Raw genomic sequence first — 12,952 nt, forward strand, 5'->3', positions numbered from 1 at the left:
GTGCCCTGCTATCAGTTAGTATCACCAGCTCCAACTCTTCCACCTCCCAGGCTTACAGGAAACCTGGCTGAACCCTAAGAATATCCCCTACCCACTCTCTGAAGGGGAGACCCCGTTTTCCTTTGTCCCACAAACGTCTTCGAGCCCTCAGCTGTAGCAGCACCCCTGCTCCCTACTGCTTCTTTCAGACCATTACTCTGCTACCCTCAGGTACAAACCTTGAAGTCCAGGCCACGCTCACCATACATACGGCTGGCAGCTTCTGGCCTTATCCTCGCCTCTCATTCATCGAGGACGTTGATGCCTCACTCAGGATATTCCTTTCTACCCACATCATCCTGAGGACTTTAACCCTCATGGCAAGACTCACACAACATCACAGACTGGGCACCCGTGATCTTCCCTCTCCTCCACTGCAGGCTTCCACCGCTTGGACACTGGCATTGCCCACAGCTGTCTTCCCTCTGAAATCTTACACCTGACTACCTTATGCTTGACTGTCATTTGCTATCATCCTGCTCTATCAGTTTGTTTGCTGTGCTCACCAGGACCCCCTAAGCCTCTGACTTCTCTGTTTTCTCCCGTCAGTTTTACCCCCATACCTCCACGTTTGCTCCTTCCAGCCTAGTTCCTGGAGTTCATCCCTTTCTCCATTCATTAAGAAGACTCTAAGTGTCCTCACCACCTTGCCTTTCTACCACATCCGTCTTGTTACATCCATATCTTGGGTCGATTCAACAATCTGTTCTCCTGGTTGCCACACATAGGCAGTTCAGGGCTGTTGCAGAAAACGCATAACCATTATAGACAGATGACACTATGGACGCATGGGGCAACTTCCAGTGCCCTTGTAAATTCACAGATTCACTCCTTTTCCAATACCTTGCCATGCCATTCCAACTTTCACTTCTTTCCTCAAAGCCATTGAGAAATGAATCTTCAGCCATAAACTTCCTCAACTTCCTTCAAAGTTATCTCTATTTGGACTTGCCCTCTTATGTCCTTCCTGAATTCCCAGAGGAAAAGGTGTTCTCTTCCTATTTCAGTCCTTCTTGTCTCCTTCATGGCTAAGATCTTTCTTCATTGGTCCACTGTTCTGTATTTTCAACTTTTTCTACTCCACTGGTGTTTCCTTAACAGCTTATTAAATTTGACAAATCTTTTCAATATTTTAAAAAACTAATATTTTGATCCTACATCTCTCCCTAGCTACCTGCTTCTTTCTCTGTCTTCCATTTCAGAGTCAAACTGCCTGCTCACTGCCTCCACGTCCTTCCATCTCATTCATTGCTTGGCCTTCTGCAATCAGGCTCTGCCACCACAATTTCATAGGCAACTACCTTGGCATATAACACCAACAATCTCCCATTTGGCAATTCTAATGGACTCTTTCCTGTCTTCATCATGACTGACTTAGAAGCGGCATTTGACGGTGTTGACCATCTCTTTCTCTAAAAGCTCACTTGTTCCTTTGCTTCTCTGCACTACATTCTCTCGGGCCATCTCCACCTCTGTGACCATTATTTCCCAGCTTCTGTTAAAGCTTCCTGTTCTCTGATCATCCCTTCCATAATTACAAGCCCTCCTTGCCACTCCGTGATCACCCTCATTCACTCCTTGGCTTCAGCTGCCATCTGTGTGAGCATTACTTTGAACCACACATCTAGTCTAGATCTCTTCTGAATTTTACTCTTGGGTATTCAGTGTTCTTATAGACACTCCACTAGAATGGGCCATACAAAAGTTAACCATGTGCCAAGCCAAAGTCATCTTTCCTTCCCACACTTGCTCTTCCTTGTATCTGCCATCTTGAAAAATGTCACCACCAGCCACCCAGTCACCGAAGCCAGAATCCAAGGAGTCCTGTTTGACTCTTCATCATTCTCTTATGCAGCATCCTCAAACATATCCAGCTACGCTCCCTTAATACCTCTCATGACTCTCACCTCAACGTTACTCTACAGAACAAAACTCATGGTTTATCTTATCTGAGTGACTGCAATAGTCTTTTAATTGGCTTCTTAGCCTTCAATCTAGCTGTCACCACCCTCCAATCTGTCTTCCAGAGCAATATTTATAAAACACCAAACGGAACCTGTTTATTATAGATCAAAACTATTCAGTAGTTTCTCTTTGTTTATAGGATGAAACTTGAGTGCCTGAGTATGTGGTATGAGACCCTTCAACATTTTCAGCTCCGGACATGCTCTTCCTGGAACCTTATGTTTCAACCAACTACTTGCATTTCCTGGAACGTGTCTAGCTATTTCCAGCTTGTGAGGTTTTGTTCTTAGGCTCTTGCTGCTTAGAATTGCTTTTCTCTCCTTTATTACTTGGCAAATAGCTACCTGTCTTTCAAGACTTGGCTCAAATACCATCTAGCCTGCTATCCCTGCTGGTTCTGCTGAGAACCAACCTCTGTCTATTCTGTGTAGAGTCTCTATCACAGCACTTTCAGTGATTTGTCACACTTATTTTTTTAATTACAAGCACTTGTAGGTAAGCACCATGTCTGATTCATCTTGATGTTCCCAGTATAGCACCTGGCAGGCCGAAGACTCCAATAATTTTTTGTCAGCTTTCTTGAAATATAATTTATATACAATGAAGCTTACCATTTTTAACTAAACAATTCAGTGATTTTTTTTGACCAATATACGCAGTTGTGTATCATTATTGCAATCACAATATAGAATATTTCCATCTCCCCAAAAGTTCCCTCAGGCCCCTCTGTATTCAATCCTCCCTTCCCACCCCCTGACTCTTGGCAACCTCTGATCTGCTTTCTGTCGGTATAGTTTTGCCTTTTGTAGAATTTCACATAAATGAAATTAAATAATATATAACCTTGGTGTCTGGCTTTTTTCAATATTTTAGCGATGCATCCATGCTAATGCATATGTCTCTAATTCATGCTTTTTTCTTTCTGAGTAGTATTCCATTGTATGGAGATGCCATAATTTCATAACTTGTTTATTCATTCATAGGAGAGAGATATATATACATATATCTCAACTATAGTTATCTAGTTGCTCCAGCATCATTTGTTGAAAGATTATCCTTTCTCCATTAAACTGCTTTGTCAATTTTGTAAAAAATCACATGGCCATATTTATGGGGATCTATTTTGGGATTCAAGCCTCTATGTCATTGAACTACTTGTCTATCTTTACACAGATACACTATCTTGATTACTATTGCTTTGTAATCAGGGAATATGAGTCCTCCAAGCCTGTCCTTCTTTCTTTCAGAACTGTTTTGACTATTCAAGGTCCTTTGCATTTCCATGCAAAATTTAGAATCAGCTTGTTGATTTTTATAAAAAAGCTTGCTGGCATTTTGATTGATATTAATATTGCATGGAATCCATACATTAATTGGGAAAGAACTGACATATTTTTGTTGAATATGTGAACTCCTACATGCAAGGTGCTGAAACCCATTCAATTTGTATGGTGCTTTATAGTTTACAAAGCCAATTCACATGCATTACCTCATGTGACTCACCTAACAGCCCTGTAAGTCAGAGGGAAATGCTGGTCTCACTTTGCAAATGAAAAGACTGAATCTCGGGAGACTTGACTCAGGTCCACTGGTGGGTGTATGGTGGAGCCAGCTGGCCTGGTGTTTTCATTTCATTCTACATTGTATTTGATGCTTGCTCCTGTAGATGCCCATGTAGTATATTTACAATGCTGGCATGTAGGTCTAGGCAGAGCATACTTGCCCATACTGCAAATTCAACCTTATACTTCCGCTCCCTTACTTGGGTAAGAAATACCTTGAGATCCATCATCCCTGCTTTCACACCAGCTCTGGGGACCTGGCTCTGACCTTCTCATGCATCGCAATCATCTGGGGAGCTTTACAAATGCCACACACCCCCAAATTTTGATTCAATTGTCCAAGGGTAAGTCCTGAGTATCAATAATTCATGAGCTTCTCAGGTGATGTAGTATAGCCAGGATTGAAAACTGCCGCTCTGGGGTTTCCAGGAAAGGAAGAGCAAAAGTCAGAGGAGAGATTTCTGAGAATCAGGCAAGAAGTGAAAGTCCCATGGGTCACTGGCCTAAAGGGTCCCTGTGATGGGCGGGAAGGAGGATGAGAGAGGTGGTTGGAAGGTCTTGCCAAATTCCTTAGCAGATTTAAGAAGAGATGCTAAAATTATGGCAACTCCTCTTTGGGGAATTGATCCCTATTCCTTTAAAAATATTCTTACCCTCACTGAATAAGAAATTTGACTCTCATAAGATTCAGATAAATTCATCACAGGAAAGAGTTGGGGGTTATTTTGTCCAATTTTTGTGTTTCACAGATAAGAAAATCGAAGTGTCCAGATGCTGATGACTGTCAGCCTGTCTACCCAGTTCAAGCAAAGTCAAAACTGGAATTCAGAGTCCTGGCTCCCAGAGGGGGCTCTTCCCACTCCTCTGTGTGGCCTAGGCCAGCAGCTCACTTTTTTTATGGGGAAGTAGAGCCAACTGGGATGCAGGGCCTGATTTACCAGTTCATGGCCCATTCTCGCCAATGGCTCCAAGACCTAGGAACCATCGGAATCACCCGGGGAATTTAAAACCTAGATTCCTGAACGCAGCCTGGAATCCAAATCTTTGGGGTGGGGACTAGAATTCTATTCAAACCGTTCACTTCTCCTCCCTTGCTCCCCTTTGGCCTGTTTTGCTTTGTGTTTGTGAACTCCAGGGTCTGGAGAGGCCTGATACTAGGGTCCTTGGAAATTCCTAGGTTTGGTGATTATCTGTGAATTTTAATTACTGGAAAGTTGATGCCTCCCTGCATAATTAGGAGTGAACACAATATTCATAGCCTTATGCAACCAAGATTTTCTCTCATTTCCAAAAGCTGAAATACAGACTGAACATAGCAATTATTTTAAGGCCACAGAAAAGCTAACACCGAGACCAGAGCTCCGGGCAACAACAGAAAAGCAGGATCTGCCCCAGCTCCCGTGGGTTTGCTCTGCAGGGCAGGCGGAGGCTGAGGGCAGGCAGGCACCGTTCCCAACCCCCTGCTCCCATAGTGCGTGCATCTGAGACCCAGGTTCGAATCCCCGTGCTGCCGCCGCCGGGGTGTCAGCTCTCAGCGCTCCTCTGTCCTTACCTGCAGAAGGGAGAGTTCTTGCCACTTGATGGGATGCTGCCCAGCTGCATGAGGCAGCACTTGTGAGCTCTGTGAGCGGCTTATGGACACAGGGCTTGTGCTGGAGACACGAGGGCTACCAGTAGCAGGGTTTGCAAGGGCCGTGTCCCCTGGCTCTGCATGTCCCCAGAAGTTCCCTCCCTGCAGGGGTGTCCTGACTGGCCGTTCTCTGCCTCCTTGACCCCCTTCCCTGCTTTCCACTCTCCATTTGGGGGCCTCACTCAACTCCCTCCCTTCCTTCTTGATTCACTCGCTCAGATCAGTGGTCCTCAACCCTTGTGCACATTTGAAGAACTGGGGAGCATTTTCAAAGGCGCCGATGCCTTGGGCACCCCATCGCATGGCTCAGGCCAGAATCTGAGGAGGAGATGGAGCGCCAGGCACTGTGTTTTAAAACATGCTTTCTGGGCGATTATAATGTACAGCTGGGGTGAGAACCACCGCTTTGGACCTACAGTTTCTGGGAATCCCTTGAGGGTACAGGGAGACCATGTGCCCGGGGCCTCTGGCCTCTGAGCTCCTGCTTCCAGGCCCAGAAGTGAAACTCTTCTCTCACCTTCCTAGACACACGCATACAACGATGGGGTGGTGGGAACCCAGAGAAGAGGTTTACATTACATCAGTGCAATTACAAACTTAGGCATCTTAGTTCTTAACTGGCCTTTTCCCTGCCCCCTCCCAGGGGCTGATTACAGTTCCCCCCAGTCGCTCCACTAGCTGTCCTCCCCTCCTGTCTCTCCTCATCCTTTCTCCCACCCTCTTCACACAAGTCTCCTGCTTGAGACCCTGCCCCCTGCTTTGTGGCCTCTACCTCATCTTCCACCCAAGAGCCTCAGCAGGGCCGTTTCCCAAAGGCAGTTCCCTCCCTAGAAGGTGTCAGCTCTTAAGGGAAACATTCACTTGTGTCCTCTTCTGTGTACTCAGGTTCCTCCCAAGTCCCTCCCACAGGCTGGGCTGGCTGGTAGGCCCCTCCCGGGGCTGCCCTGAGTGCTCTGGGCCACCCCGGCCTACTGAACTGAGCTCTGAGCCTCGGTGGCCATCACAGTGTCCTTGGTGTCTGCCCTTGAACCTGCCTGGCTGAGAGCCTCAGGGTTTGCATGTCATGGAAGCAAAGAGTGATACTCTTTCCAACCCGGGCCTGACATCCCCTACTCTCCCAACTAAGAAGCAGGTTGGACTACACAAATTACTCACAATCTGGCACACGCGCAAGTGTATGGACAATTACAACCCAGCATAGGGTGCTGTAGCCAACAAGCTGCTGGCCTGGAAGGCAGGGGTGGGGTAGGATTGCTTGTGTCTGCAAACAGAGGTAACTGGAAGCGGTTGAAAGCTTGACCAGGACTCTTTAAGGCAAAGAGGAAGGGTTGAGGGGTGAGCACGCTGGGCAAATGGACTGTGTGTGTGAAAGGGCAGATTCCCCAGTGAGTGTGACACGTTCGGGGACACTGCGGTCACTGGTTTGGCCCTGCCTGGCCTGCCAGCAATCCTTTGTCCTGTCGGGCTCCACCAAACCGACCAGAGCTGCTGAAAAGTGTATTGCATTTAAGAAAGCTGTGATCTCTTATTTCCTTGGAAAACCAAGCAAAGAAATGGTTTAATGAGAACCCACAGCACCCAGGGAATGGAAGGTGGGAGAAGGCTGAGGATGCAGGGAGATGCGAGGAGTGAGAGCCTGTGACAGGATGGGGACTCTGAGCGCTTCCGTCTTTGATCTGAGCCACTGAGGGTTACACTAAAGGGTTCTCTCCATTACCCAATTCGCCTACAGAGAAGACCGTCTAGATGCCTGAGCAGTTGGAAACATCCTCGAGTTCTTGACCTAATTCTTGTCCGCCTCCTCTTTCACCTGGCATGCAGATAGCACAGCACCATCCAGGAGCCCCGGCCCACATTCCTTTGTTTAATCCCCTCAGAAACCCATAGGTGGTATTTGCCTCACAGTTCTGGAAGCCAAGCTTCAGTAACTGTGTCCTGGCCGTACGGAACAGGGCAGAGACTCCAACGCTGGTCCTCTGGCCCCAGCTCCGCAGGCGCTCCCCGCCCCTGCCTGTCAGGGGCTCAGCAAACTCACCCACCGCAGGTCTCCTCTTTCCCGTCTGTTGTTCAAGAACAGCTTTGGAGGAGGCTGTGGGATGACAGACACTGACACAAAGGGGCAGACGGGCTATCTGGGGCCTGGCTTTGGACTTAGTGAGCTCCTAACTACAGCCCTGATGCAGGAGCCCGGGAGCCCACTTCCAAAGACTCCTCCGGCCTGATTCTCACCAACTGGTCCTGGACCTGCCTTCCCACTGTCAACCTTAAAAATAAAATTGCCAGTTATTTAACTAGCAAACAGTGAGTTTATTCAGGAATAGCAGAGGAGTTACAGTTCAGGACATGCAAACCACAGGTAAGCCAGGGGAACAAAGGACCAGAGTGTCCTTTTATTGGGGAAAGGACGACACTGGGAGGGGTTGTTCAGAACAAAAGGTCATTGCAGGAAAGCTGGAGTTCGGTTGTGGCAGCTTCTCATTGGCTGGGTTGTTGCCAGGCGAGAAGAAAATCCTCCTTCCTGCCCCGGAGTGTAAAGTAAGCTACCACAGCAGCAGGGAGTGCGAACCCTTCCCTCATTCCTTTGCAGCTCCATCTGGAATCAGGTTTTCTGTATTCATTGTCACACCTCGTCGGTCCGGGCTGCCGGCTGCTGGGAGTCAGTGGTCTGGAGGGGCCCTGGCCCTGGGTTTGGCTTTACCGCGTTCCTCCCCAATCTCACACCCAGCCCGGTGGCCCCTGCCCTTCACCCCATGCCCTGGCCAGCAGCTCTGCACACAGACCTGATGCCTCCTCTCTGCACAGTGGAGGGCTGCGCCTTCTGGGGGGCGGACGAGGCAGGGGGCGTCTGACCCTGCACTCCGCCATAAATGGGCACAGGCTGTGGAGGCCGCCCGGACCTAGGGGCCCAGAGCAGTGCCCCTCTTGCATCACTTTGGCCAGGAGCACTTGCGTTCTCCGGGAGGGAGGGAGGGGGGCCAGTGGAACGTGTGTGGTGTGACTGTTAGTGTGTTGTGAGGGTGCGGGCCACAGCCTCTGTCTAAGCCCCGGCGGTGCGCGGGTCGGCGGGCAGTAGGTGCGTCAGGATGGACTCGGGAGGGCGGGCAGTGTAGCAGCCTCCCTCTCTGTTTTGGCCCCCACCCCCCCTCCAATCAGCCAGGGAGTCCCACTGATTGGATCTGTTTATTTTATGATGGTAAAATATACGTAAGATTTATCATCAACCGTTTCTAGATGTACAGTTCAGGGGCATTGAGGACATTTGCCTTGTTGTGCAACCATCAGCACCATCCTTCTCCACACCTCTTTATAATCCTTCCAAACTGAAACTCGGTCCTCGTTAAACACCAACCCCCCACCCCCGCCTCTAGCAACCACCCTTCTACTTTCTGCCTCTATAAATTTGACTTACAAAACAAGAAAGAAAACTAATTTCCATAAAATGTTTATTGATGAAATCTAAAATACGATAGTGATCCTTGAGTACAGTTTTTTTGGTAAACTGGATGAGGAGTGGCTGGATCTTGTCCCTTCCCCTTCCTCTGGAGGAGCTCGATGTGCTGGGTCAGAAGATGCTCACTCCTTAACCCCCAAACTCAGCAAGGGTGGCAGAACCCTCAAACAGAGCTGGCCTAAGGACAGTGCCCGACACAGGACATACAGACAGGGGACAGAGTCCTGTAATCAGGCCGGAGCCCTATGCTTGTTGATTCATCTTCTCCTTATCTTCCCAACATCTGTGCTTCTCGAACTTTCAGAGTGCTTAGAAATCACCTGGTGACCTTGCCGAAAGGCAGATTCTGTGTTTGGAACACGTCCCAGGTAATGCAGATGTGCTGGCCCAGGGACCACACTTGGAGAGGCAAGGCCCCCCTTCCACCTGGGGAACCTTGATGTCCAGGCCATGCAGAACCTCTCTGAGGTTGAACAAGTCCAGGGCAAATTCTTCTTCTTCTTTTTTTTTTTTAATCACTCAATATACTAGAAAAGAGATACCAAAGAAGTTACAAAAATATTGACATATTTTAAATGTTCACAGTTTAAGAGACAAATGAATTCATCATACCTGCATTCGATATGATTGTGCCGATCCCAAAATGTATTAATTCCTTCTCAGGTTGTGGGATGAACGTCTTCCGCTCTTGTCGGCTTTCTCTGGGACTGAGTATGTGACAGCTGATGCTGAAGTGTCTGAAATGAGGCTCCTTGAGCACAAAGTAGGCCGGTGGTCCTGCAGGTTCACATGCACAGACCCGAGTGAGGGGAGCTCTGAGACCTGGAGATCTGGCCTTTCCGGCAGAGCCCGCTGGCCTTGTCCTGGCTTGGGGACTGCCTCTTTCCAGATGACTCTACCAAGGGATGTCTAATTCCTCCAGGAAATTCTTATCCTCTTTCATCCCCAGAGGGGTGGGCCCACGGTGTAGCCTTAACTGGACATGGCAGGCCGCGTCACAGTGGGTGGGGAGCTTCATGCAGAACAAGCCAGGAAAGGGGACTCAGGGATGCGGGAAGCTAATGGTGCCAACCTGTCACTCTCCAGGGGCCGAGTGGGATCTGGTCCCACCTCTGCAGGACTCCTTTTAAGGAATCTCAGAAGCTGAGTCTAGCTGTTCTAAGGCTTCTCAGCCCCTCGGGTGTTTCTTGAACCTCCAGTGTTTACAAACGGGATGACTTTGAATTATAAGGGTTTTCTCATTTTAGGAAAGGAATTACAAAAATATTTCATTGAATAAGAAGCTAGTTTAGTATACTTATAACATTATCAGACTTGCACCTTTCCCCACCTACCCACCCACCCACCCAAAACAGCCACTCTCATTAATCCTTGGAACCCAGCACGGGGTCTGGCTGGCACATAGCAGGCCTCAGTGAATGAGTGAATGAAGTTTTAAGAGCAGCCCTATTAAACTCTAATATCACAGCTGTGCCTACAATGGCCCTGTGGGAGCCCCAGCTGACCCTCAGGGGACAGTGCCTTCCTAAGCCCACCCAGCAGGGCAGGCATGTCAAGACTCAATGGGCCAGGTCAGTTCTTTCAGTCAAGACTCTGTTAGGCTGTCTGTCCTTCCTGACACACCCGGTCCTGTCATCTTGTTCGGTGGCAGTACTTGTCCCTTTGGTGAGTCATCGAAGCCACAGCACGAGGGAAGTCATGCTCTGGGGCACGGGAGCCCCGTGCCGTCCACCCCTGAGTGCCGCCATTGCTGGGAAGGCCTGCATACACCCAGGTCACACACAACACGGGCACTGTCCCCTCACGATTGTGCCCCCTGGCTGGGACAATAACAGCAACATCAAATGTCCCCATTTGGAAGCATTCTGAATCCCTGCTTGCCTGCCCAACTGATTTCCCAGGCAGGCTGTGCAGATTCCTTAGTAAATAGGTTGGCGGGACACCAAACCCTCTCAGCCTTTAAAACCACTTTCTCCCAAAGCAGAGCTCAGCGGCGGCTCACCTGGCTGTGTGATTGCCCCGTAGACTCCTGCTTCCTCCCATCCCTGGGGCTGGTAAACAAATCAGTGCTTCCTGGGAGACTGAGAAAGGGGGCTCTGTTTAAGGATAAGAGCATCATTTAGACATAATCAAGGATGCGGAAGAGACTTCGTCTTGGACAAAGACAGAGCATTTCTAAACCAGCCATTGCTCTCCGAATGTGGGAGGCTCTCTTCCCACAAGGCTGGGATTGTGCAGCTCTCAAAGAAATAAATGAGCTTGAAAGTGAGTGATAAAGGGCTTTGTGATCAGAGAGTATGCTTGCAATGCACCACCAAGGAAGAAATGTTACCCCTTTCTCAGTGAAGAGCCAGACACTTGCATAAAGTCTTAGGGGCATGAAATAAACACAGAAGTTAAATGTTGGAAAAAGAAAACTGATCAAAACAGAGGCATGTGGACACATTTTTAATAATCAGAAAGCCAATTTATTGATGTAGTGTGAGCTCCAACTGGTACATGATAAATACCAATTAAAATTTCATTAAAGAATATGTTCCTACAGAGAAGAAGCATATCTGTAAATAATTAGTAAGCAGAAAAAGTAGCAGTGGGTGAAGAATCCCAGACCTAGCTTGTCCAGTGTATCAGTGAGTACTTTCCATTGCAAATAGCAAAAAATCAACTCAAAATGACTTAAAGAGTAAGGATATTTATTATTTATGTAACTTGAAAGTCCAGAGGGGTCCAGGCTTCGAGGCTGGTAGGTCGACATCCAGCCCTGACTTCTGGTGGTCTCGGCTCTGCCTCTCTCTGCATCAGCTTCGTCCCAAGATCGCTGCTCCCCTTTCCGCCTCCCTCCCTTGACTTAATGGAGCAGCATGGGCTCACTAATTCACTGTGGAGGTAAGATGAAAGCTGTAGAGGCAGACGGGTCTAACTGGAATCCTGACTCTGCCTGGGAGCCGTGTGTCTTGGGCAAGTTGCGAACCACTGAAGTGCTAGCCTCCTCATCTGTAAAACAGGAATAATCATAACGTCTGTGTCCTCAGATTGTTGTGAGGATTAAGTCAGACGGTGAGATGGTGGCTGACATGTAAATTTAGTAAGTTAGCGCTTAGTAAATTTAAGAACTCCCCCCTTGGGGCGCCTGGGTGGCTCAGTTAGTTAAGCCTCTGCCTTCGGCTCAGGTCCTGGGATCGAGCCCCGCGTCGGGCTTCCTGCTCTGCGGGGAGCCTGCTTCTCCTCTCCCTCTGCTCCTCCCCGCCACTCATGCTCTCTCTCTCTCTCAAATAAATAAACAAAATCTTAAAAAAAAAAAAAAAGAACTCACCCCTTGTCTTTATTTATTAAATGCTTACAAAGGGTTAGGCACTGTGCTCACTTGGGGAGACATGAGTTAGAATAGACAAGTAAGTTGGTGGTTAGGGTGGTGTGGTAGGTTCCCTACCCTTGTTATCCTTACCCTTCTGGTAGGAGCAAGACTAGGGAGATGGTGGACTGACACCTGGTAAACAACAGAGACCTAAGCAGGAAAAATGGGGAGGATGGGGACACTGGTCTCCAGTGTCACTTCAAGGGCTTTAGGCTCCTTTATGTAAAGTACAGATTTGGTTTCATGTCTAATTTCCCTTCAAACTAAATACTCTAGAATTTGGAATTGAACGGAAGGAAGGGAGGAAGGGAGGAAGGGAGGAAGGAAGGAAGGAAGGAAGGAAGGAAGGAAGGAAGGAAGGAAGGGAGGGAGGGAGGAAGGAAGAGAGGAAGGAAGGGAGGGAGGGAGGAAGGAAGAGGGTTTTCAACTCAAAAGGAACAGAATACATTTTTTGGTGACACTCAACATGCTCTCTCAGGTCGGGAGATCAAAGGGACTGCTTCAGCCCAGAGCACCTGAGAGCGGGCAGCAGTTGGGGAAATTATGTTCCTAGTTACTTCTTTCTGGACGATGTTAGGGTAAGTACTCATCTGTGCTTAGAAATGTTCTACTGGATATCAAAAATAAAATGGCTAAGCAACTTCCCCAGGAAAAGAAAAAGCAGTCCAGACCTATTTAAAATAACCATTAAAGGCAAGACCTTTGACAGCTTTGAATTTTTAGTAGCACGCTGCTACACCCTTCTGCCCACTGCACTGTTCTGCTCACAGGCGGGGGCTGAAAACCAGACTCTGCAGCCTTAGACATTGTCTTCCCAGAGGAATTAGTTTAACCGACATTTAGCCATCGAGTGACCTGTCCGCCAGCTGCGGGGCCCATGGGGAGGTACAGAAGGCCGGCCCCTGCCCCTGTGAGGCTCGCAGAGGGTGGCCGGGGAATGTCAGTGGAAC

At 48.5% G+C, this 12,952-nt stretch overlaps 1 protein-coding gene across 5 annotated transcripts in view; it reads right to left on the bottom strand.

Moving 5' to 3' along the window:
* Nucleotides 1–8,665: 8,665 nt before the first annotated feature.
* Nucleotides 8,666–12,952, bottom strand: part of CDK8 (cyclin dependent kinase 8) — a 145,358-nt gene continuing 141,071 nt past the window's right edge. For 4 of the 5 annotated variants that reach the window (XR_010410070.1, XR_010410071.1, XR_010410068.1 and 1 more), the window contains 3 exons: nt 10,650–11,641; nt 9,260–9,424; nt 8,666–9,174 (listed from right to left, as the gene is read on the bottom strand). The gene's annotated coding sequence lies outside the window, so the exon portion shown is untranslated. The remainder of the gene's footprint in view (nt 9,175–9,259; nt 9,425–10,649; nt 11,642–12,952) is intronic. The other variant, XR_010410069.1, reaches the window with a different exon arrangement.

This window comes from Mirounga angustirostris, unplaced genomic scaffold (genome assembly GCF_029215605.1).
Source record: "Mirounga angustirostris isolate CCGP_5_RB_7025 unplaced genomic scaffold, mMirAng1.0.hap1 SCAF_3, whole genome shotgun sequence".
NCBI classification, from domain to species: Eukaryota; Metazoa; Chordata; class Mammalia; order Carnivora; family Phocidae; genus Mirounga; species Mirounga angustirostris.